The sequence below is a fragment of the Pseudophryne corroboree genome, chromosome 4 (assembly GCF_028390025.1).
Source record: "Pseudophryne corroboree isolate aPseCor3 chromosome 4, aPseCor3.hap2, whole genome shotgun sequence".
NCBI lineage: Eukaryota > Metazoa > Chordata > Amphibia > Anura > Myobatrachidae > Pseudophryne > Pseudophryne corroboree.
The window spans coordinates 26032567-26049214 of NC_086447.1; the positions used below are offsets into that span (position 1 = coordinate 26032567).

Below are 16648 nucleotides of genomic sequence, written 5' to 3' on the forward strand. Positions count from 1 at the left end.
CAGGTACTTCATGAATGCAACACCATCCAATATGCATGGTAGAAGGGAAATTGACTTTTGATATTCTGCAATATGATTTTTGCTTGCTTTTTCATTGAGCAATGCAACAGTAGATAGTTATCAAAATATAAATTATTGAATTCAAAGTGTTTAGGTAACAAAATATGTTTCTGCTCAGTTTTGAACTGAGGACCTTTCGCGTGCGAGGCGAAAGTGATAACCACTACACTACAGAAACTACATGGAAACAGCGTTTCCCGCCATCCAATAAAAAATGATCTTTGACATACATTATGGCATTCTGAAATAAACTTTTTATATGATTGCATTTTTATTTGGCATTTCAACCAAAAATCCCTTGTTTTAAAATTCTAAAGATAACAGCACATTTCTGCCCAGTTTCGAACTGGGGACCTTTTGTGTTTTAGGCGAATGTGATAACCACTACAATACAGAAACTGACTTTTGAAGATCTCATCACTATGGAGTCGGGAAGTACCATTGGCAAACCGTTTTCATAGAATTTTTTTTTCTAAACTTATTTTTCTATTTTCGAATAATTTCTATGCTATTTTTTCCACTTTGCATTTCAAGAGGACACATTCACTTATTAATAGTTCTGATCATTGTATTTAATAAAAAAATCTATTTTTAATGTATTTCTGACCAATTTTGAAGGGGAACCTTAAGCATATTCGCTAAATGTGAATAATACTACACTACAGGTACTTCATGAATGCAACACCATCCAATATGCATGGTAGAAGGGAAATTGACTTTTGATATTCTGCAATATGATTTTTTGCTTGCTTTTTCATTGAGCAATGCAACAGTATATATTTATCAAAATATAAATTATTGAATTCAAAGTGTTTAGGTAACAAAATATGTTTCTGCCAATTTCGAACTGGGGACCTTTCACGTGTGAGGCAAACATGAAATCACTACACTACAGATACTACATGAAAAATTTGCGACCATCATCCAATAAAAAATGATCTTTGACATTCAGTATGGCATGCTAAAATAAACTTTTTATCTGATTGTATTTTTATTGAGCATTTTACCCAAAAATTCATTGTTTTAAAATTCTAAAGCTAAAAGATTGTTTCTGCCCAGTTTCGAACTGGGGACCTTTCGCGTGTTAGGCGAATGTGATAACCACTACACTACAGAAACTGACTCTCGTGGATCCCATCACTATCTAGTCTGGAAGTACAAATGACACATGCTTTTCTTAGAAATGTAATTTTTCTAAACTTTTTTCCTATTTTCTAATAATTTTGACGCTATTTTTCCACTTTGCATTTCAAGAGGACACATTCACTTATTATCAATTCTGATCATTGTATTTACTAAAAAATTTTTTTTAATGTATTTCTGATCAATTTTGAAGGGGGACCTTATGCATATTGGGTAAATGTGAATAACTCTACACTACAGGTACTTCATGAATGCAACACCATCCAATATGCATGGTAGAAGGGAAATTGACTTTTGATATTCTGCAATATGATTTTTTGCTTGCTTTTTCATTGAGCAATGCAACAGTATATAGTTATCAAAATATAAATGATTGAATTCAAAGTGTTTAGGTAACAAAATATGTTTCTGCCAATTTCGAACTGGGGACCTTTCACGTGTGAGGCAAACATGAAATCACCACACTACAGATACTACATGAAAAATTTGCGACCATCATCCAATAAAAAATGATCTTTGACATTCAGTATGGCATGCTAAAATAAACTTTTTATCTGATTGTATTTTTATTGAGCATTTTACCCAAAAATTCATTGTTTTAAAATTCTAAAGCTAAAAGATTGTTTCTGCCCAGATTTGAACTGGGGACCTTTCACGTGTTAGGCGAACGTGATAACCACTACACTACAGAAACTGACTCTTGTGGGTCCCATCACTATCTAGTCTGGAAGTACAAATGACACATGCTTTTCTTAGAAATATAATTTTTTCTAAACTTATTTTTCTATTTTCTAATAATTTCTATGCTATTTTTTCCACTTTGCATTTCAAGAGGACACATTCACATATTATCAATTCTGATCATTGTATTTTCTAAAAAAATCTTTTTTTAATGTATTTCTGACCAATTTTGAAGGGGGACCGTATGCATATTGGGTAAATGTGAATAACTCTACACTACAGGTACTTCATGAATGCAACACCATCCAATATGCATGGTAGAAGGGAAATTGACTTTTGATATTCTGCAATATGATTTTTGCTTGCTTTTTCATTGAGCAATGCAACAGTAGATAGTTATCAAAATATAAATTATTGAATTCAAAGTGTTTAGGTAACAAAATATGTTTCTGCCCATTTTCGAACTGGGGACCTATCGCGTGTGAGGCGAACGTGATAACCACTACACAACAGAAACTACATGGAAACAGCATCTCCCGCCATCCAATAAAAAATGATCTTTGACATACATTATGGCATTCTGAAATAAACTTTTTATATGATTGCATTTTTATTTGGCATTTCAACCAAAAATCCCTTGTTTTAAAATTCTAAAGATAACACCACATTTCTGCCCAGTTTCGAACTGGGGACCTTTTGTGTTTTAGGCGAATGTGATAACCACTACAATACAGAAACTGACTTTTGAAGATCTCATCACTATGGAGTCGGGAAGTACCATTGGCAAACCGTTTTCATAGAATTTTTTTTTCTAAACTTATTTTTCTATTTTCTAATAATTTCTATGCTATTTTGTCCACTTTGCATTTCAAGAGGACACATTCACTTATTAATAGTTCTGATCATTGTATTTAATAAAAAAATCTATTTTTAATGTATTTCTGACCAATTTTGAAGGGGAACCTTATGCATATTCGCTAAATGTGAATAATACTACACTACAGGTACTTCATGAATGCAACACCATCCAATATGCATGGTAGAAGGGAAATTGACTTTTGATATTCTGCAATATGATTTTTTGCTTGCTTTTTCATTGAGCAATGCAACAGTATATATTTATCAAAATATAAATTATTGAATTCAAAGTGTTTAGGTAACAAAATATGTTTCTGCCAATTTCGAACTGGGGACCTTTCACGTGTGAGGCAAACATGAAATCACTACACTACAGATACTACATGAAAAATTTGCGACCATCATCCAATAAAAAATGATCTTTGACATTCAGTATGGCATGCTAAAATAAACTTTTTATCTGATTGTATTTTTATTGAGCATTTTACCCAAAAATTCATTGTTTTAAAATTCTAAAGCTAAAAGATTGTTTCTGCCCAGTTTCGAACTGGGGACCTTTCGCGTGTAAGGCGAACGTGATAACCACTACACTACAGAAACTGACTCTCGTGGATCCTATCACTATCTAGTCTGGAAGTACAAATGACACATGCTTTTCTTAGAAATTTAATTTTTCTAAACTTTTTTCCTATTTTCTAATAATTTTGACGCTATTTTTCCACTTTGCATTTCAAGAAGACACATTCACTTATTATCAATTCTGATCATTGTATTTACTAAAAAATTTTTTTTAATGTATTTCTGACCAATTTTGAAGGGGGACCTTATGCATATTGGGTAAATGTGAATAACTCTACACTACAGGTACTTCATGAATGCAACACCATCCAATATGCATGGTAGAAGGGAAATTGACTTTTGATATTCTGCAATATGATTTTTGCTTGCTTTTTCATTAAGCAATGCAACAGTAGATAGTTATCAAAATATAAATTATTGAATTCAAAGTGTTTAGGTAACAAAATATGTTTCTGCCCAGTTTTGAACTGAGGACCTTTCGCGTGTGAGGCAAAAGTGATAACCACTACACTACAGAAACTACATGGAAACAGCATCTCCCGCCATCCAATAAAAAATGATCTTTGACATACATTATGGCATTCTGAAATAAACTTTTTATATGATTGCATTTTTATTTAGCATTTCAACCAAAAATCCCTTGTTTTAAAATTCTAAAGATAACAGCACATTTCTGCCCAGTTTCGAACTGGGGACCTTTTGTGTTTTAGGCGAATGTGATAACCACTACAATACAGAAACTGACTTTTGAAGATCTCATCACTATGGAGTCGGGAAGTACCATTGGCAAACCGTTTTCATAGAATTTTTTTTTCTAAACTTATTTTTCTATTTTCTAATAATTTCTATGCTATTTTTTCCACTTTGCATTTCAAGAGGACACATTCACTTATTAATAGTTCTGATCATTGTATTTAATAAAAAAATCTATTTTTAACGTATTTCTGACCAATTTTGAAGGGGAACCTTATGCATATTCGCTAAATGTGAATAATACTACACTACAGGTACTTCATGAATGCAACACCATCCAATATGCATGGTAGAAGGGAAATTGACTTTTGATATTCTGCAATATGATTTTTTGCTTGCTTTTTCATTGAGCAATGCAACAGTATATATTTATCAAAATATAAATTATTGAATTCAAAGTGTTTAGGTAACAAAATATGTTTCTGCCAATTTCGAACTGGGGACCTTTCACGTGTGAGGCAAACATGAAATCACCACACTACAGATACTACATGAAAAATTTGCGACCATCATCCAATAAAAAATGATCTTTGACATTCAGTATGGCATGCTAAAATAAACTTTTTATCTGATTGTATTTTTATTGAGCATTTTACCCAAAAATTCATTGTTTTAAAATTCTAAAGCTAAAAGATTGTTTCTGCCCAGTTTTGAACTGGGGACCTTTCACGTGTTAGGCAAACGTGATAACCACTACACTACAGAAACTGACTCTTGTGGGTCCCATCACTATCTAGTCTGGAAGTACAAATGATACATGCTTTTCTTAGAAATATAATTTTTTCTAAACTTTTTTTCCTATTTTCTAATAATTTTGACGCTATTTTTCCACTTTGCATTTCAAGAGGACACATTCACTTATTATCAATTCTGATCATTGTATTTACTAAAAAAAATCTTTTTTTAATGTATTTCTGACCAATTTTGAAGGGGGACCTTATGCATATTGGGTAAATGTGAATAACTCTACACTACAGTTACTTCATGAATGCAACACCATCCAATATGCATGGTAGAAGGGAAATTGACTTTTGATATTCTGCAATATGATTTTTGCTTGCTTTTTCATTGAGCAATGCAACAGTAGATAGTTATCAAAATATAAATTATTGAATTCAAAGTGTTTAGGTAACAAAATATGTTTCTGCCCAGTTTTGAACTGAGGACCTTTCGCGTGCGAGGCGAAAGTGATTACCACTACACTACAGAAACTACATGGAAACAGTGTCTCCCGCCATCCAATAAAAAATGATCTTTGACATACATTATGGCATTCTGAAATAAACTTTTTATATAATTGCATTTTTATTTGGCATTTCAACCAAAAATCCCTTGTTTTAAAATTCTAAAGATAACAGCACATTTCTGCCCAGTTTCGAACTGGGGACCTTTTGTGTTTTAGGCGAATGTGATAACCACTACAATACAGAAACTGGCTTTTGAAGATCTCATCACTATGGAGTCGGGAAGTACCATTGGCAAACCGTTTTCATAGAATTTTTTTTTCTAAACTTATTTTTCTACAGTTATTTCATGAATGCAACACCATCCAATATGCATGGTAGAAGGGAAATTGACTTTTGATATTCTGCAATATGATTTTTGCTTGCTTTTTCATTGAGCAATGCAACAGTAGATAGTTATCAAAATATAAATTATTGAATTCAAAGTGTTTAGGTAACAAAATATGTTTCTGCCCAGTTTTGAACTGAGGACCTTTCGCGTGCGAGGCGAAAGTGATAACCACTACACTACAGAAACTACATGGAAACAGTGTCTCCCGCCATCCAATAAAAAATGATCTTTGACATACATTATGGCATTCTGAAATAAACTTTTTATATAATTGCATTTTTATTTGGCATTTCAACCAAAAATCCCTTGTTTTAAAATTCTAAAGATAACAGCACATTTCTGCCCAGTTTCGAACTGGGGACCTTTTGTGTTTTAGGCGAATGTGATAACCACTACAATACAGAAACTGACTTTTGAAGATCTCATCACTATGGAGTCGGGAAGTACCATTGGCAAACCGTTTTCATAGAATTTTTTTTTCTAAACTTATTTTTCTATTTTCTAATAATTTCTATGCTATTTTTTCCACTTTGCATTTCAAGAGGACACATTCACTTATTAATAGTTCTGATCATTGTATTTAATAAAAAAATCTATTTTTAATGTATTTCTGACCAATTTTGAAGGGGAACCTTATGCATATTGGCTAAATGTGAATAATACTACACTACAGGTACTTCATGAATGCAACACCATCCAATATGCATGGTAGAAGGGAAATTGACTTTTGATATTCTGCAATATGATTTTTTGCTTGCTTTTTCATTGAGCAATGCAACAGTATATATTTATCAAAATATAAATTATTGAATTCAAAGTGTTTAGGTAACAAAATATGTTTCTGCCAATTTCAAACTGGGGACCTTTCACGTGTGAGGCAAACATGAAATCACCACACTACAGATACTACATGAAAAATTTGCGACCATCATCCAATAAAAAATGATCTTTGACATTCAGTATGGCATGCTAAAATAAACTTTTTATCTGATTGTATTTTTATTGAGCATTTTACCCAAAAATTCATTGTTTTAAAATTCTAAAGCTAAAAGATTGTTTCTGCCCAGTTTCGAACTGGGGACCTTTTGCGTGTTAGGCGAACGTGATAACCACTACACTACAGAAACTGACTCTCGTGGATCCCATCACTATCTAGTCTGGAAGTACAAATGACACATGCTTTTCTTAGAAATATAATTTTTTCTAAACTTATTTTTCTATTTTCTAATAATTTCTATGCTATTTTTTCCACTTTGCATTTCAAGAGGACACATTCACATATTATCAATTCTGATCATTGTATTTTCTAAAAAAATCTTTTTTTAATGTATTTCTGACCAATTTTGAAGGGGAACCTTATGCATATTCGCTAAATGTGAATAATACTACACTACAGGTACTTCATGAATGCAACACCATCCAATATGCATGGTAGAAGGGAAATTGACTTTTGATATTCTGCAATATGATTTTTTGCTTGCTTTTTCATTGAGCAATGCAACAGTATATATTTATCAAAATATAAATTATTGAATTCAAAGTGTTTAGGTAACAAAATATGTTTCTGCCAATTTCGAACTGGGGACCTTTCACGTGTGAGGCAAACATGAAATCACTACACTACAGATACTACATGAAAAATTTGCGACCATCATCCAATAAAAAATGATCTTTGACATTCAGTATGGCATGCTAAAATAAACTTTTTATCTGATTGTATTTTTACTGAGCATTTTACCCAAAAATTCATTGTTTTAAAATTCTAAAAGATTGTTTCTGCCCAGTTTCGAACTGGGGACCTTTCGCGTGTTAGGCGAACGTGATAACCACGACACTACGGAAACTGACTCTCGTGGATCCTATCACTATCTAGTCTGGAAGTACAAATGACACATGCTTTTCTTAGAAATTTAATTTTTCTAAACTTTTTTCCTATTTTCTAATAATTTTGACGCTATTTTTCCACTTTGCATTTCAAGAGGACACATTCACTTATTATCAATTCTGATCATTGTATTTACTAAAAAAAATCTTTTTTTAATGTATTTCTGACCAATTTTGAAGGGGGACCTTATGCATATTGGGTAAATGTGAATAACTCTACACTACAGTTACTTCATGAATGCAACACCATCCAATATGCATGGTAGAAGGGAAATTGACTTTTGATATTCTGCAATATGATTTTTGCTTGCTTTTTCATTGAGCAATGCAACAGTAGATAGTTATCAAAATATAAATTATTGAATTCAAAGTGTTTAGGTAACAAAATATGTTTCTGCCCAGTTTTGAACTGAGGACCTTTCGCGTGCGAGGCGAAAGTGATAACCACTACACTACAGAAACTACATGGAAACAGTGTCTCCCGCCATCCAATAAAAAATGATCTTTGACATACATTATGGCATTCTGAAATAAACTTTTTATATAATTGCATTTTTATTTGGCATTTCAACCAAAAATCCCTTGTTTTAAAATTCTAAAGATAACAGCACATTTCTGCCCAGTTTCGAACTGGGGACCTTTTGTGTTTTAGGCGAATGTGATAACCACTACAATACAGAAACTGGCTTTTGAAGATCTCATCACTATGGAGTCGGGAAGTACCATTGGCAAACCGTTTTCATAGATTTTTTTTTTCTAAACTTATTTTTCTATTTTCTAATAATTTCTATGCTATTTTGTCCACTTTGCATTTCAAGAGGACACATTTACTTATTAATAGTTCTGATCATTGTATTTAATAAAAAAATCTATTTTTAATATATTTCAGACCAATTTTGAAGGGGAACCTTATGCATATTGGCTAAATGTGAATAATACTACACTACAGGTACTTCATGAATGCAACACCATCCAATATGCATGGTAGAAGGGAAATTGACTTTTGATATTCTGCAATATGATTTTTTGCTTGCTTTTTCATTGAGCAATGCAACAGTATATAGTTATCAAAATATAAATTATTGAATTCAAAGTGTTTAGGTAACAAAATATGTTTCTGCCAATTTCGAACTGGGGACCTTTCACGTGTGAGGCAAACATGAAATCACTACACTACAGATACTACATGAATAATTTGCGACCATCATCCAATAAAAAATGATCTTTGACATTCAGTATGGCATGCTAAAATAAACTTTTTATCTGATTGTATTTTTATTGAGCATTTTACCCAAAAATTCATTGTTTTAAAATTCTAAAGCTAAGAGATTGTTTCTGCCCAGTTTCGAACTGGGGACCTTTCGCGTGTTAGGCGAACGTGATAACCACTACACTACAGAAACTGACTCTCGTGGATCCCATCACTATCTAGTCTGGAAGTACAAATGACACATGCTTTTCTTAGAAATATAATTTTTTCTAAACTTTTTTCCTATTTTCTAATAATTTTGACGCTATTTTTCCACTTTGCATTTCAAGAGGACACATTCACTTATTATCAATTCTGATCATTGTATTTACTAAAAAAATATTTGTTAATGTATTTCTGACCAATTTTGAAGGGGGACCTTATGCATATTGGGTAAATGTGAATAACTCTACACTACAGGTACTTCATGAATGCAACACCATCCAATATGCATGGTAGAAGGGAAATTGACTTTTGATATTCTGCAATATGATTTTTTGCTTGCTTTTTCATTGAGCAATGCAACAGTATATAGTTATCAAAATATAAATTATTGAATTCAAAGTGTTTAGGTAACAAAATATGTTTCTGCCAATTTCGAACTGGGGACCTTTCACGTGTGAGGCAAACATGAAATCACTACACTACAGATACTACATGAAAAATTTGCGACCATCATCCAATAAAAAATGATCTTTGACATTCAGTATGGCATGCTAAAATAAACTTTTTATCTGATTGTATTTTTATTGAGCATTTTACCCAAAAATTCATTGTTTTAAAATTCTAAAGCTAAAAGATTGTTTCTGCCCAGTTTCGAACTGGGGACCTTTCGCGTGTTAGGCGAACGTGATAACCACTGCACTACAGAAACTGACTCTCGAGGATTCCATCACTATCTAGTCTGGAAGTACAAATGACACATGTTTTTCTTAGAAATATAATTTTTTCTAAACTTTTTTCCTATTTTCTAATAATTTTGACGCTATTTTTCCACTTTGCATTTCAAGAGGACACATTCACTTATTATCAATTCTGATCATTGTATTTACTAAAAATTTTTTTTATGTATTTCTGACCAATTTTGAAGGGGGACCTTATGCATATTGGGTAAATGTGAATAACTCTACACTACAGGTACTTCATGAATGCAACACCATCCAATATTCATGGTAGAAGGGAAATTGACTTTTGATATTCTGCAATATGATTTTTGCTTGCTTTTTCATTGAGCAATGCAACAGTAGATAGTTATCAAAATATAAATTATTGAATTCAAAGAGTTTAGGTAACAAAATATGTTTCTGCCCAGTTTCGAACTGGGGACCTTTCGCGTGTGAGGCAAACGTGATAACCACTACACTACAGAAACTACATGAAACCAGTATCTCCCGCCATCCAATAAAAAATGATCTTTGACATACATTATGGCATTCTGAAATAAACTTTTTATATGATTGCATTTTTATTTGGCATTTCAACCAAAAATCCCTTGTTTTAAAATTCTAAAGATAACAGCACATTTCTGCCCAGTTTCGAACTGGGGACCTTTTGTGTTTTAGGCGAATGTGATAACCACTACAATACAGAAACTGACTTTTGAAGATCTCATCACTATGGAGTCGGGAAGTACCATTGGCAAACCGTTTTCATAGAATTTTTTTTTCTAAACTTATTTTTCTATTTTCTAATAATTTCTATGCTATTTTGTCCACTTTGCATTTCAAGAGGACACATTCACTTATTAATAGTTCTGATCATTGTATTTAATAAAAAAAAATCTATTTTTAATATATTTCTGACCAATTTTGAAGGGGAACCTTATGCATATTGGCTAAATGTGAATAATACTACACTACAGGTACTTCATGAATGCAACACCATCCAATATGCATGGTAGAAGGGAAATTGACTTTTGATATTCTGCAATATGATTTTTTGCTTGCTTTTTCATTGAGCAATGCAACAGTATATAGTTATCAAAATATAAATTATTGAATTCAAAGTGTTTAGGTAACAAAATATGTTTCTGCCAATTTCGAACTGGGGACCTTTCACGTGTGAGGCAAACATGAAATCACTACACTACAGATACTACATGAAAAATTTGCGACCATCATCCAATAAAAAATGATCTTTGACATTCAGTATGGCATGCTAAAATAAACTTTTTATCTAATTGTATTTTTATTGAGCATTTTACCCAAAAATTAATTGTTTTAAAATTCTAAAGCTAAAAGATTGTTTCTGCCCAGTTTCGAACTGGGGACCTTTCACGTGTTAGGCGAACGTGATAACCACTACACTACAGAAACTGACTCTCGTGGATCTCATCACTATCTAGTCTGGAAGTACAAATGACACATGCTTTTCTTAGAAATGTAATTTTTCTAAACTTTTTTTCCTATTTTCTAATAATTTTGACGCTATTTTTCCACTTTGCATTTCAAGAGGACACATTCACTTATTATCAATTCTGATCATTGTATTTACTAAAAAAATTTTTTTAATGTATTTCTGACCAATTTTGAAGGGGGACCTTATGCATATTGGGTAAATGTGAATAACTCTACACTACAGGTACTTCATGAATGCAAAACCATCCAATATGCATGGTAGAAGGGAAATTGACTTTTGATATTCTGCAATATGATTTTTTGCTTGCTTTTTCATTGAGCAATGCAACAGTATATAGTTATCAAAATATAAATTATTGAATTCAAAGTGTTTAGGTAACAAAATATGTTTCTGCCAATTTCGAACTGGGGACCTTTCACGTGTGAGGCAAACATGAAATCACCACACTACAGATACTACATGAAAAATTTGCGATCATCATCCAATAAAAAATGATCTTTGACATTCAGTATGGAATGCTAAAATAAACTTTTTATCTGATTGTATTTTTATTGAGCATTTTACCCAAACATTCATTGTTTTAAAATTCTAAAGCTAAAAGATTGTTTCTGCCCAGTTTTGAACTGGGGACCTTTCGCGTGTTAGGCGAATGTGATAACCACTACACTACAGAAACTGACTCTTGTGGGTCCCATCACTATCTAGTCTGGAAGTACAAATGACACATGCTTTTCTTAGAAATATAATTTTTTCTAAACTTTTTTTCCTATTTTCTAATAATTTTGACGCTATTTTTCCACTTTGCATTTCAAGAGGACACATTCACTTATTATCAATTCTGATCATTGTATTTTCTAAAAAAAATCTTTTTTTAATGTATTTCTGACCAATTTTGAAGGAGGACCTTATGCATATTGGGTAAATGTGAATAACTCTACACTACAGGTACGTCATGAATGCAACACCATCCAATATGCATGGTAGAAGGGAAATTGACTTTTGATATTCTGCAATATGATTTTTGCTTGCTTTTTCATTTAGCAATGCAACAGTAGATAGTTATCAAAATATAAATTATTGAATTCAAAGTGTTTAGGTAACAAAATATGTTTCTGCCCATTTTCGAACTGGGGACCTTTCGCGTGTGAGGCGAACGTGATAACCACTACACAACAGAAACTAAATGGAAACAGCATCTCCCGCCATCCAATAAAAAATGATCTTTGACATACATTATGGCATTCTGAAATAAACTTTTTATATGATTGCATTTTTATTTGGCATTTCAACCAAAAATCCCTTGTTTTAAAATTCTAAAGATAACAGCATATTTCTGCCCAGTTTCGAACTGGGGACCTTTTGTGTTTTAGGCGAATGTGATAACCACTACAATACAGAAACTGACTTTTGAAGATCTCATCACTATGGTGTCGGGAAGTACCATTGGCAAACCGTTTTCTTAGAATTTTTTTTTCTAAACTTATTTTTCTATTTTCTAATAATTTCTATGCTATTTTTTCCACTTTGCATTTCAAGAGGACACATTCACTTATTATTAGTTCTGATCATTGTATTTAATTAAAAAAAAATCTATTTTTAATGTATTTCTGACCAATTTTGAAAGGGAACCTTATGCATATTGGCTAAATGTGAATAATACTAAACTACAGGTACTTCATGAATGCAACACCATTCAATATGCATGGTAGAAGGGAAATTGACTTTTGATATTCTGCAATATGATTTTTTGCTTGCTTTTTCATTGAGCAATGCAACAGTATATAGTTATCAAAATATAAATTATTGAATTCAAAGTGTTTAGTTAACAAAATATGTTTCTGCCAATTTTGAACTGGGGACCTTTCACGTGTGAGGCAAACATGAAATCACTACACTACAGATACTACATGAAAAATTTGCGACCATCATCCAATAAAAAATGATCTTTGACATTCAGTATGGCATGCTAAAATAAACTTTTTATCTGATTGTATTTTTATTGAGCATTTTACCCAAAAATTCATTGTTTTAAAATTCTAAAGCTAAATGATTGCTTCTGCCCAGTTTTGAACTGGGGACCTTTCGCGTGTTAGGCGAACGTGATAACCACTACACTACAGAAACTGACTCTTGTGGGTTCCATCACTATCTAGTCTGGAAGTACAAATGACACATGCTTTTCTTAGAAATAAAATTTTTTCTAAACTTTTTTTCCTATTTTCTAATAATTTTGACGCTATTTTTCCACTTTGCATTTCAAGAGGACACATTCACTTATTATCAATTCTGATCATTGTATTTACTAAAAAAATCTTTTTTTAATGTATTTCTGACCAATTTTGAAGGGGGACCTTATGCATATTGGGTAAATGTGAATAACTCTACACTACAGGTACTTCATGAATGCAACACCATCCAATATGCATGGTAGAAGGGAAATTGACTTTTGATATTCTGCAATATGATTTTTGCTTGCTTTTTCATTGAGCAATGCAACAGTAGATAGTTATCAAAATATAAATTATTGAATTCAAAGTGTTTAGGTAACAAAATATGTTTCTGCCCAGTTTTGAACTAAGGACCTTTCGCGTGTGAGGCGAAAGTGATAACCATTACACTACAGAAACTACATGGAAACAGCATCTCCCGCCATCCAATAAAAATTGATCTTTGACATACATTATGGCATTCTGAAATAAACTTTTTATATGATTGCATTTTTATTTGGCATTTCAACCAAAAATCCCTTGTTTTAAAATTCTAAAGATAACAGCACATTTCTGCCCAGTTTCGAACTGGGGACCTTTTGTGTTTTAGGCGAATGTGATAACCACTACAATACAGAAACTGACTTTTGAAGATCTCATCACTATGGAGTCGGGAAGTACCATTGGCAAACCATTTTCTTAGAATTTTTTTTTCTAAACTTATTTTTCTATTTTCTAATAATTTCTATGCTATTTTTTCCACTTTGCATTTCAAGAGGACACATTCACTTATTAATAGTTCTGATCATTGTATTTAATAAAAAAATCTATTTTTAATGTATTTCTGACCAATTTTGAAGGGGAACCTTATGCATATTGGCTAAATGTGAATAATACTACACTACAGGTACTTCATGAATGCAACACCATCCAATATGCATGGTAGAAGGGAAATTGACTTTTGATATTCTGCAATATGATTTTTTGCTTGCTTTTTCATTGAGCAATGCAACAGTATATAGTTATCAAAATATAAATTATTGAATTCAAAGTGTTTAGGTAACAAAATATGTTTCTGCCAATTTCGAACTGGGGACCTTTCACGTGTGAGGCAAACATGAAATCACTACACTACAGATACTACATGAAAAATTTGCGACCATCATCCAATAAAAAATGATCTTTGACATTCAGTATGGCATGCTAAAATAAACTTTTTATCTGATTGTATTTTTATTGAGCATTTTACCCAAAAATTCATTGTTTTAAAATTCTAAAGCTAAAAGATTGTTTCTGCCCAGTTTCGAACTGGGGACCTTTCGCGTGTTAGGCAAACGTGATAACCACTACACTACAGAAACTGACTCTCGAGGATTCCATCACTATCTAGTCTGGAAGTACAAATGACACATGCTTTTCTTAGAAATATAATTTTTTCTAAACTTTTTTCCTATTTTCTAATAATTTTGACGCTATTTTTCCACTTTGCATTTCAAGAGGACACATTCACTTATTATCAATTCTGATCATTGCATTTACTAAAAAATTTTTTTTATGTATTTCTGACCAATTTTGAAGGGGGACCTTATGCATATTGGGTAAATGTGAATAACTCTACACTACAGTTACTTCATGAATGCAACACCATCCAATATTCATGGTAGAAGGGAAATTGACTTTTGATATTCTGCAATATGATTTTTGCTTGCTTTTTCATTGAGCAATGCAACAGTAGATAGTTATCAAAATATAAATTATTGAATTCAAAGAGTTTAGGTAACAAAATATGTTTCTGCCAAGTTTCGAACTGGGGACCTTTCGCGTGTGAGGCAAACGTGATAACCACTACACTACAGAAACTACATGAAAACAGTATCTACCGCCATCCAATAAAAAATGATCTTTGACATACATTATGGCATTCTGAAATAAACTTTTTATATGATTGCATTTTTATTTGGCATTTCAACCAAAAATCCCTTGTTTTAAAATTCTAAAGATAACAGCACATTTCTGCCCAGTTTCGAACTGGGGACCTTTTGTGTTTTAGGCGAATGTGATAACCACTACAATACAGAAACTGACTTTTGAAGATCTCATCACTATGGAGTCGGGAAGTACCATTGGCAAACCGTTTTCATAGAATTTTTTTTTCTAAACTTATTTTTCTATTTTCTAATAATTTCTATGCTATTTTGTCCACTTTGCATTTCAAGAGGACACATTCACTTATTAATAGTTCTGATCATTGTATTTAATAAAAAAAAATCTATTTTTAATATATTTCTGACCAATTTTGAAGGGGAACCTTATGCATATTGGCTAAATGTGAATAATACTACACTACAGGTACTTCATGAATGCAACACCATCCAATATGCATGGTAGAAGGGAAATTGACTTTTGATATTCTGCAATATGATTTTTTGCTTGCTTTTTCATTGAGCAATGCAACAGTATATAGTTATCAAAATATAAATTATTGAATTCAAAGTGTTTAGGTAACAAAATATGTTTCTGCCAATTTCGAACTGGGGACCTTTCACGTGTGAGGCAAACATGAAATCACTACACTACAGATACTACATGAAAAATTTGCGACCATCATCCAATAAAAAATGATCTTTGACATTCAGTATGGCATGCTAAAATAAACTTTTTATCTGATTGTATTTTTATTGAGCATTTTACCCAAAAATTAATTGTTTTAAAATTCTAAAGCTAAAAGATTGTTTCTGCCCAGTTTCGAACTGGGGACCTTTCACGTGTTAGGCGAACGTGATAACCACTACACTACAGAAACTGACTCTCGTGGATCTCATCACTATCTAGTCTGGAAGTACAAATGACACATGCTTTTCTTAGAAATGTAATTTTTCTAAACTTTTTTTCCTATTTTCTAATAATTTTGACGCTATTTTTCCACTTTGCATTTCAAGAGGACACATTCACTTATTATCAATTCTGATCATTGTATTTACTAAAAAAATTTTTTTAATGTATTTCTGACCAATTTTGAAGGGGGACCTTATGCATATTGGGTAAATGTGAATAACTCTACACTACAGGTACTTCATGAATGCAAAACCATCCAATATGCATGGTAGAAGGGAAATTGACTTTTGATATTCTGCAATATGATTTTTTGCTTGCTTTTTCATTGAGCAATGCAACAGTATATAGTTATCAAAATATAAATTATTGAATTCAAAGTGTTTAGGTAACAAAATATGTTTCTGCCAATTTCGAACTGGGGACCTTTCACGTGTGAGGCAAACATGAAATCACCACACTACAGATA

The 16648-nt window shown here is 32.0% G+C and overlaps 22 non-coding genes across 22 annotated transcripts; all 22 read right to left on the reverse strand.

Moving 5' to 3' along the window:
- Window positions 1-165: 165 nt before the first annotated feature.
- On the reverse strand, window positions 166-238 carry TRNAA-CGC (transfer RNA alanine (anticodon CGC)). The gene has a single exon. It is a non-coding gene; the product is annotated as a tRNA-Ala (tRNA).
- An 868-nt stretch (window positions 239-1106) lies between these two features.
- On the reverse strand, window positions 1107-1179 carry TRNAV-AAC (transfer RNA valine (anticodon AAC)). Its single transcript has one exon. It is a non-coding gene; the product is annotated as a tRNA-Val (tRNA).
- A 645-nt stretch (window positions 1180-1824) lies between these two features.
- Window positions 1825-1897, reverse strand: TRNAV-AAC (transfer RNA valine (anticodon AAC)). The gene has a single exon. It is a non-coding gene; the product is annotated as a tRNA-Val (tRNA).
- Window positions 1898-3269: 1372 nt separating this feature from the next.
- TRNAV-UAC (transfer RNA valine (anticodon UAC)) lies at window positions 3270-3342 on the reverse strand. Its single transcript has one exon. It is a non-coding gene; the product is annotated as a tRNA-Val (tRNA).
- Window positions 3343-3768: 426 nt separating this feature from the next.
- Window positions 3769-3841, reverse strand: TRNAV-CAC (transfer RNA valine (anticodon CAC)). Its single transcript has one exon. It is a non-coding gene; the product is annotated as a tRNA-Val (tRNA).
- An 868-nt stretch (window positions 3842-4709) lies between these two features.
- Window positions 4710-4782, reverse strand: TRNAV-AAC (transfer RNA valine (anticodon AAC)). Its single transcript has one exon. It is a non-coding gene; the product is annotated as a tRNA-Val (tRNA).
- A 431-nt stretch (window positions 4783-5213) lies between these two features.
- TRNAA-CGC (transfer RNA alanine (anticodon CGC)) lies at window positions 5214-5286 on the reverse strand. The gene has a single exon. It is a non-coding gene; the product is annotated as a tRNA-Ala (tRNA).
- A 476-nt stretch (window positions 5287-5762) lies between these two features.
- On the reverse strand, window positions 5763-5835 carry TRNAA-CGC (transfer RNA alanine (anticodon CGC)). The gene has a single exon. It is a non-coding gene; the product is annotated as a tRNA-Ala (tRNA).
- Window positions 5836-6703: 868 nt separating this feature from the next.
- TRNAV-AAC (transfer RNA valine (anticodon AAC)) lies at window positions 6704-6776 on the reverse strand. The gene has a single exon. It is a non-coding gene; the product is annotated as a tRNA-Val (tRNA).
- Window positions 6777-7420: 644 nt separating this feature from the next.
- Window positions 7421-7493, reverse strand: TRNAV-AAC (transfer RNA valine (anticodon AAC)). Its single transcript has one exon. It is a non-coding gene; the product is annotated as a tRNA-Val (tRNA).
- Window positions 7494-7922: 429 nt separating this feature from the next.
- TRNAA-CGC (transfer RNA alanine (anticodon CGC)) lies at window positions 7923-7995 on the reverse strand. The gene has a single exon. It is a non-coding gene; the product is annotated as a tRNA-Ala (tRNA).
- Window positions 7996-8863: 868 nt separating this feature from the next.
- TRNAV-AAC (transfer RNA valine (anticodon AAC)) lies at window positions 8864-8936 on the reverse strand. The gene has a single exon. It is a non-coding gene; the product is annotated as a tRNA-Val (tRNA).
- A 647-nt stretch (window positions 8937-9583) lies between these two features.
- Window positions 9584-9656, reverse strand: TRNAV-AAC (transfer RNA valine (anticodon AAC)). Its single transcript has one exon. It is a non-coding gene; the product is annotated as a tRNA-Val (tRNA).
- Window positions 9657-10081: 425 nt separating this feature from the next.
- On the reverse strand, window positions 10082-10154 carry TRNAV-CAC (transfer RNA valine (anticodon CAC)). The gene has a single exon. It is a non-coding gene; the product is annotated as a tRNA-Val (tRNA).
- Window positions 10155-11024: 870 nt separating this feature from the next.
- TRNAV-AAC (transfer RNA valine (anticodon AAC)) lies at window positions 11025-11097 on the reverse strand. Its single transcript has one exon. It is a non-coding gene; the product is annotated as a tRNA-Val (tRNA).
- A 646-nt stretch (window positions 11098-11743) lies between these two features.
- Window positions 11744-11816, reverse strand: TRNAV-AAC (transfer RNA valine (anticodon AAC)). Its single transcript has one exon. It is a non-coding gene; the product is annotated as a tRNA-Val (tRNA).
- Window positions 11817-12247: 431 nt separating this feature from the next.
- Window positions 12248-12320, reverse strand: TRNAV-CAC (transfer RNA valine (anticodon CAC)). Its single transcript has one exon. It is a non-coding gene; the product is annotated as a tRNA-Val (tRNA).
- Window positions 12321-13191: 871 nt separating this feature from the next.
- TRNAV-AAC (transfer RNA valine (anticodon AAC)) lies at window positions 13192-13264 on the reverse strand. The gene has a single exon. It is a non-coding gene; the product is annotated as a tRNA-Val (tRNA).
- A 430-nt stretch (window positions 13265-13694) lies between these two features.
- Window positions 13695-13767, reverse strand: TRNAV-CAC (transfer RNA valine (anticodon CAC)). Its single transcript has one exon. It is a non-coding gene; the product is annotated as a tRNA-Val (tRNA).
- Window positions 13768-14635: 868 nt separating this feature from the next.
- Window positions 14636-14708, reverse strand: TRNAV-AAC (transfer RNA valine (anticodon AAC)). The gene has a single exon. It is a non-coding gene; the product is annotated as a tRNA-Val (tRNA).
- Window positions 14709-15134: 426 nt separating this feature from the next.
- Window positions 15135-15207, reverse strand: TRNAV-CAC (transfer RNA valine (anticodon CAC)). Its single transcript has one exon. It is a non-coding gene; the product is annotated as a tRNA-Val (tRNA).
- Window positions 15208-16077: 870 nt separating this feature from the next.
- On the reverse strand, window positions 16078-16150 carry TRNAV-AAC (transfer RNA valine (anticodon AAC)). Its single transcript has one exon. It is a non-coding gene; the product is annotated as a tRNA-Val (tRNA).
- Between the last annotated feature and the right edge of the window lie 498 nt (window positions 16151-16648).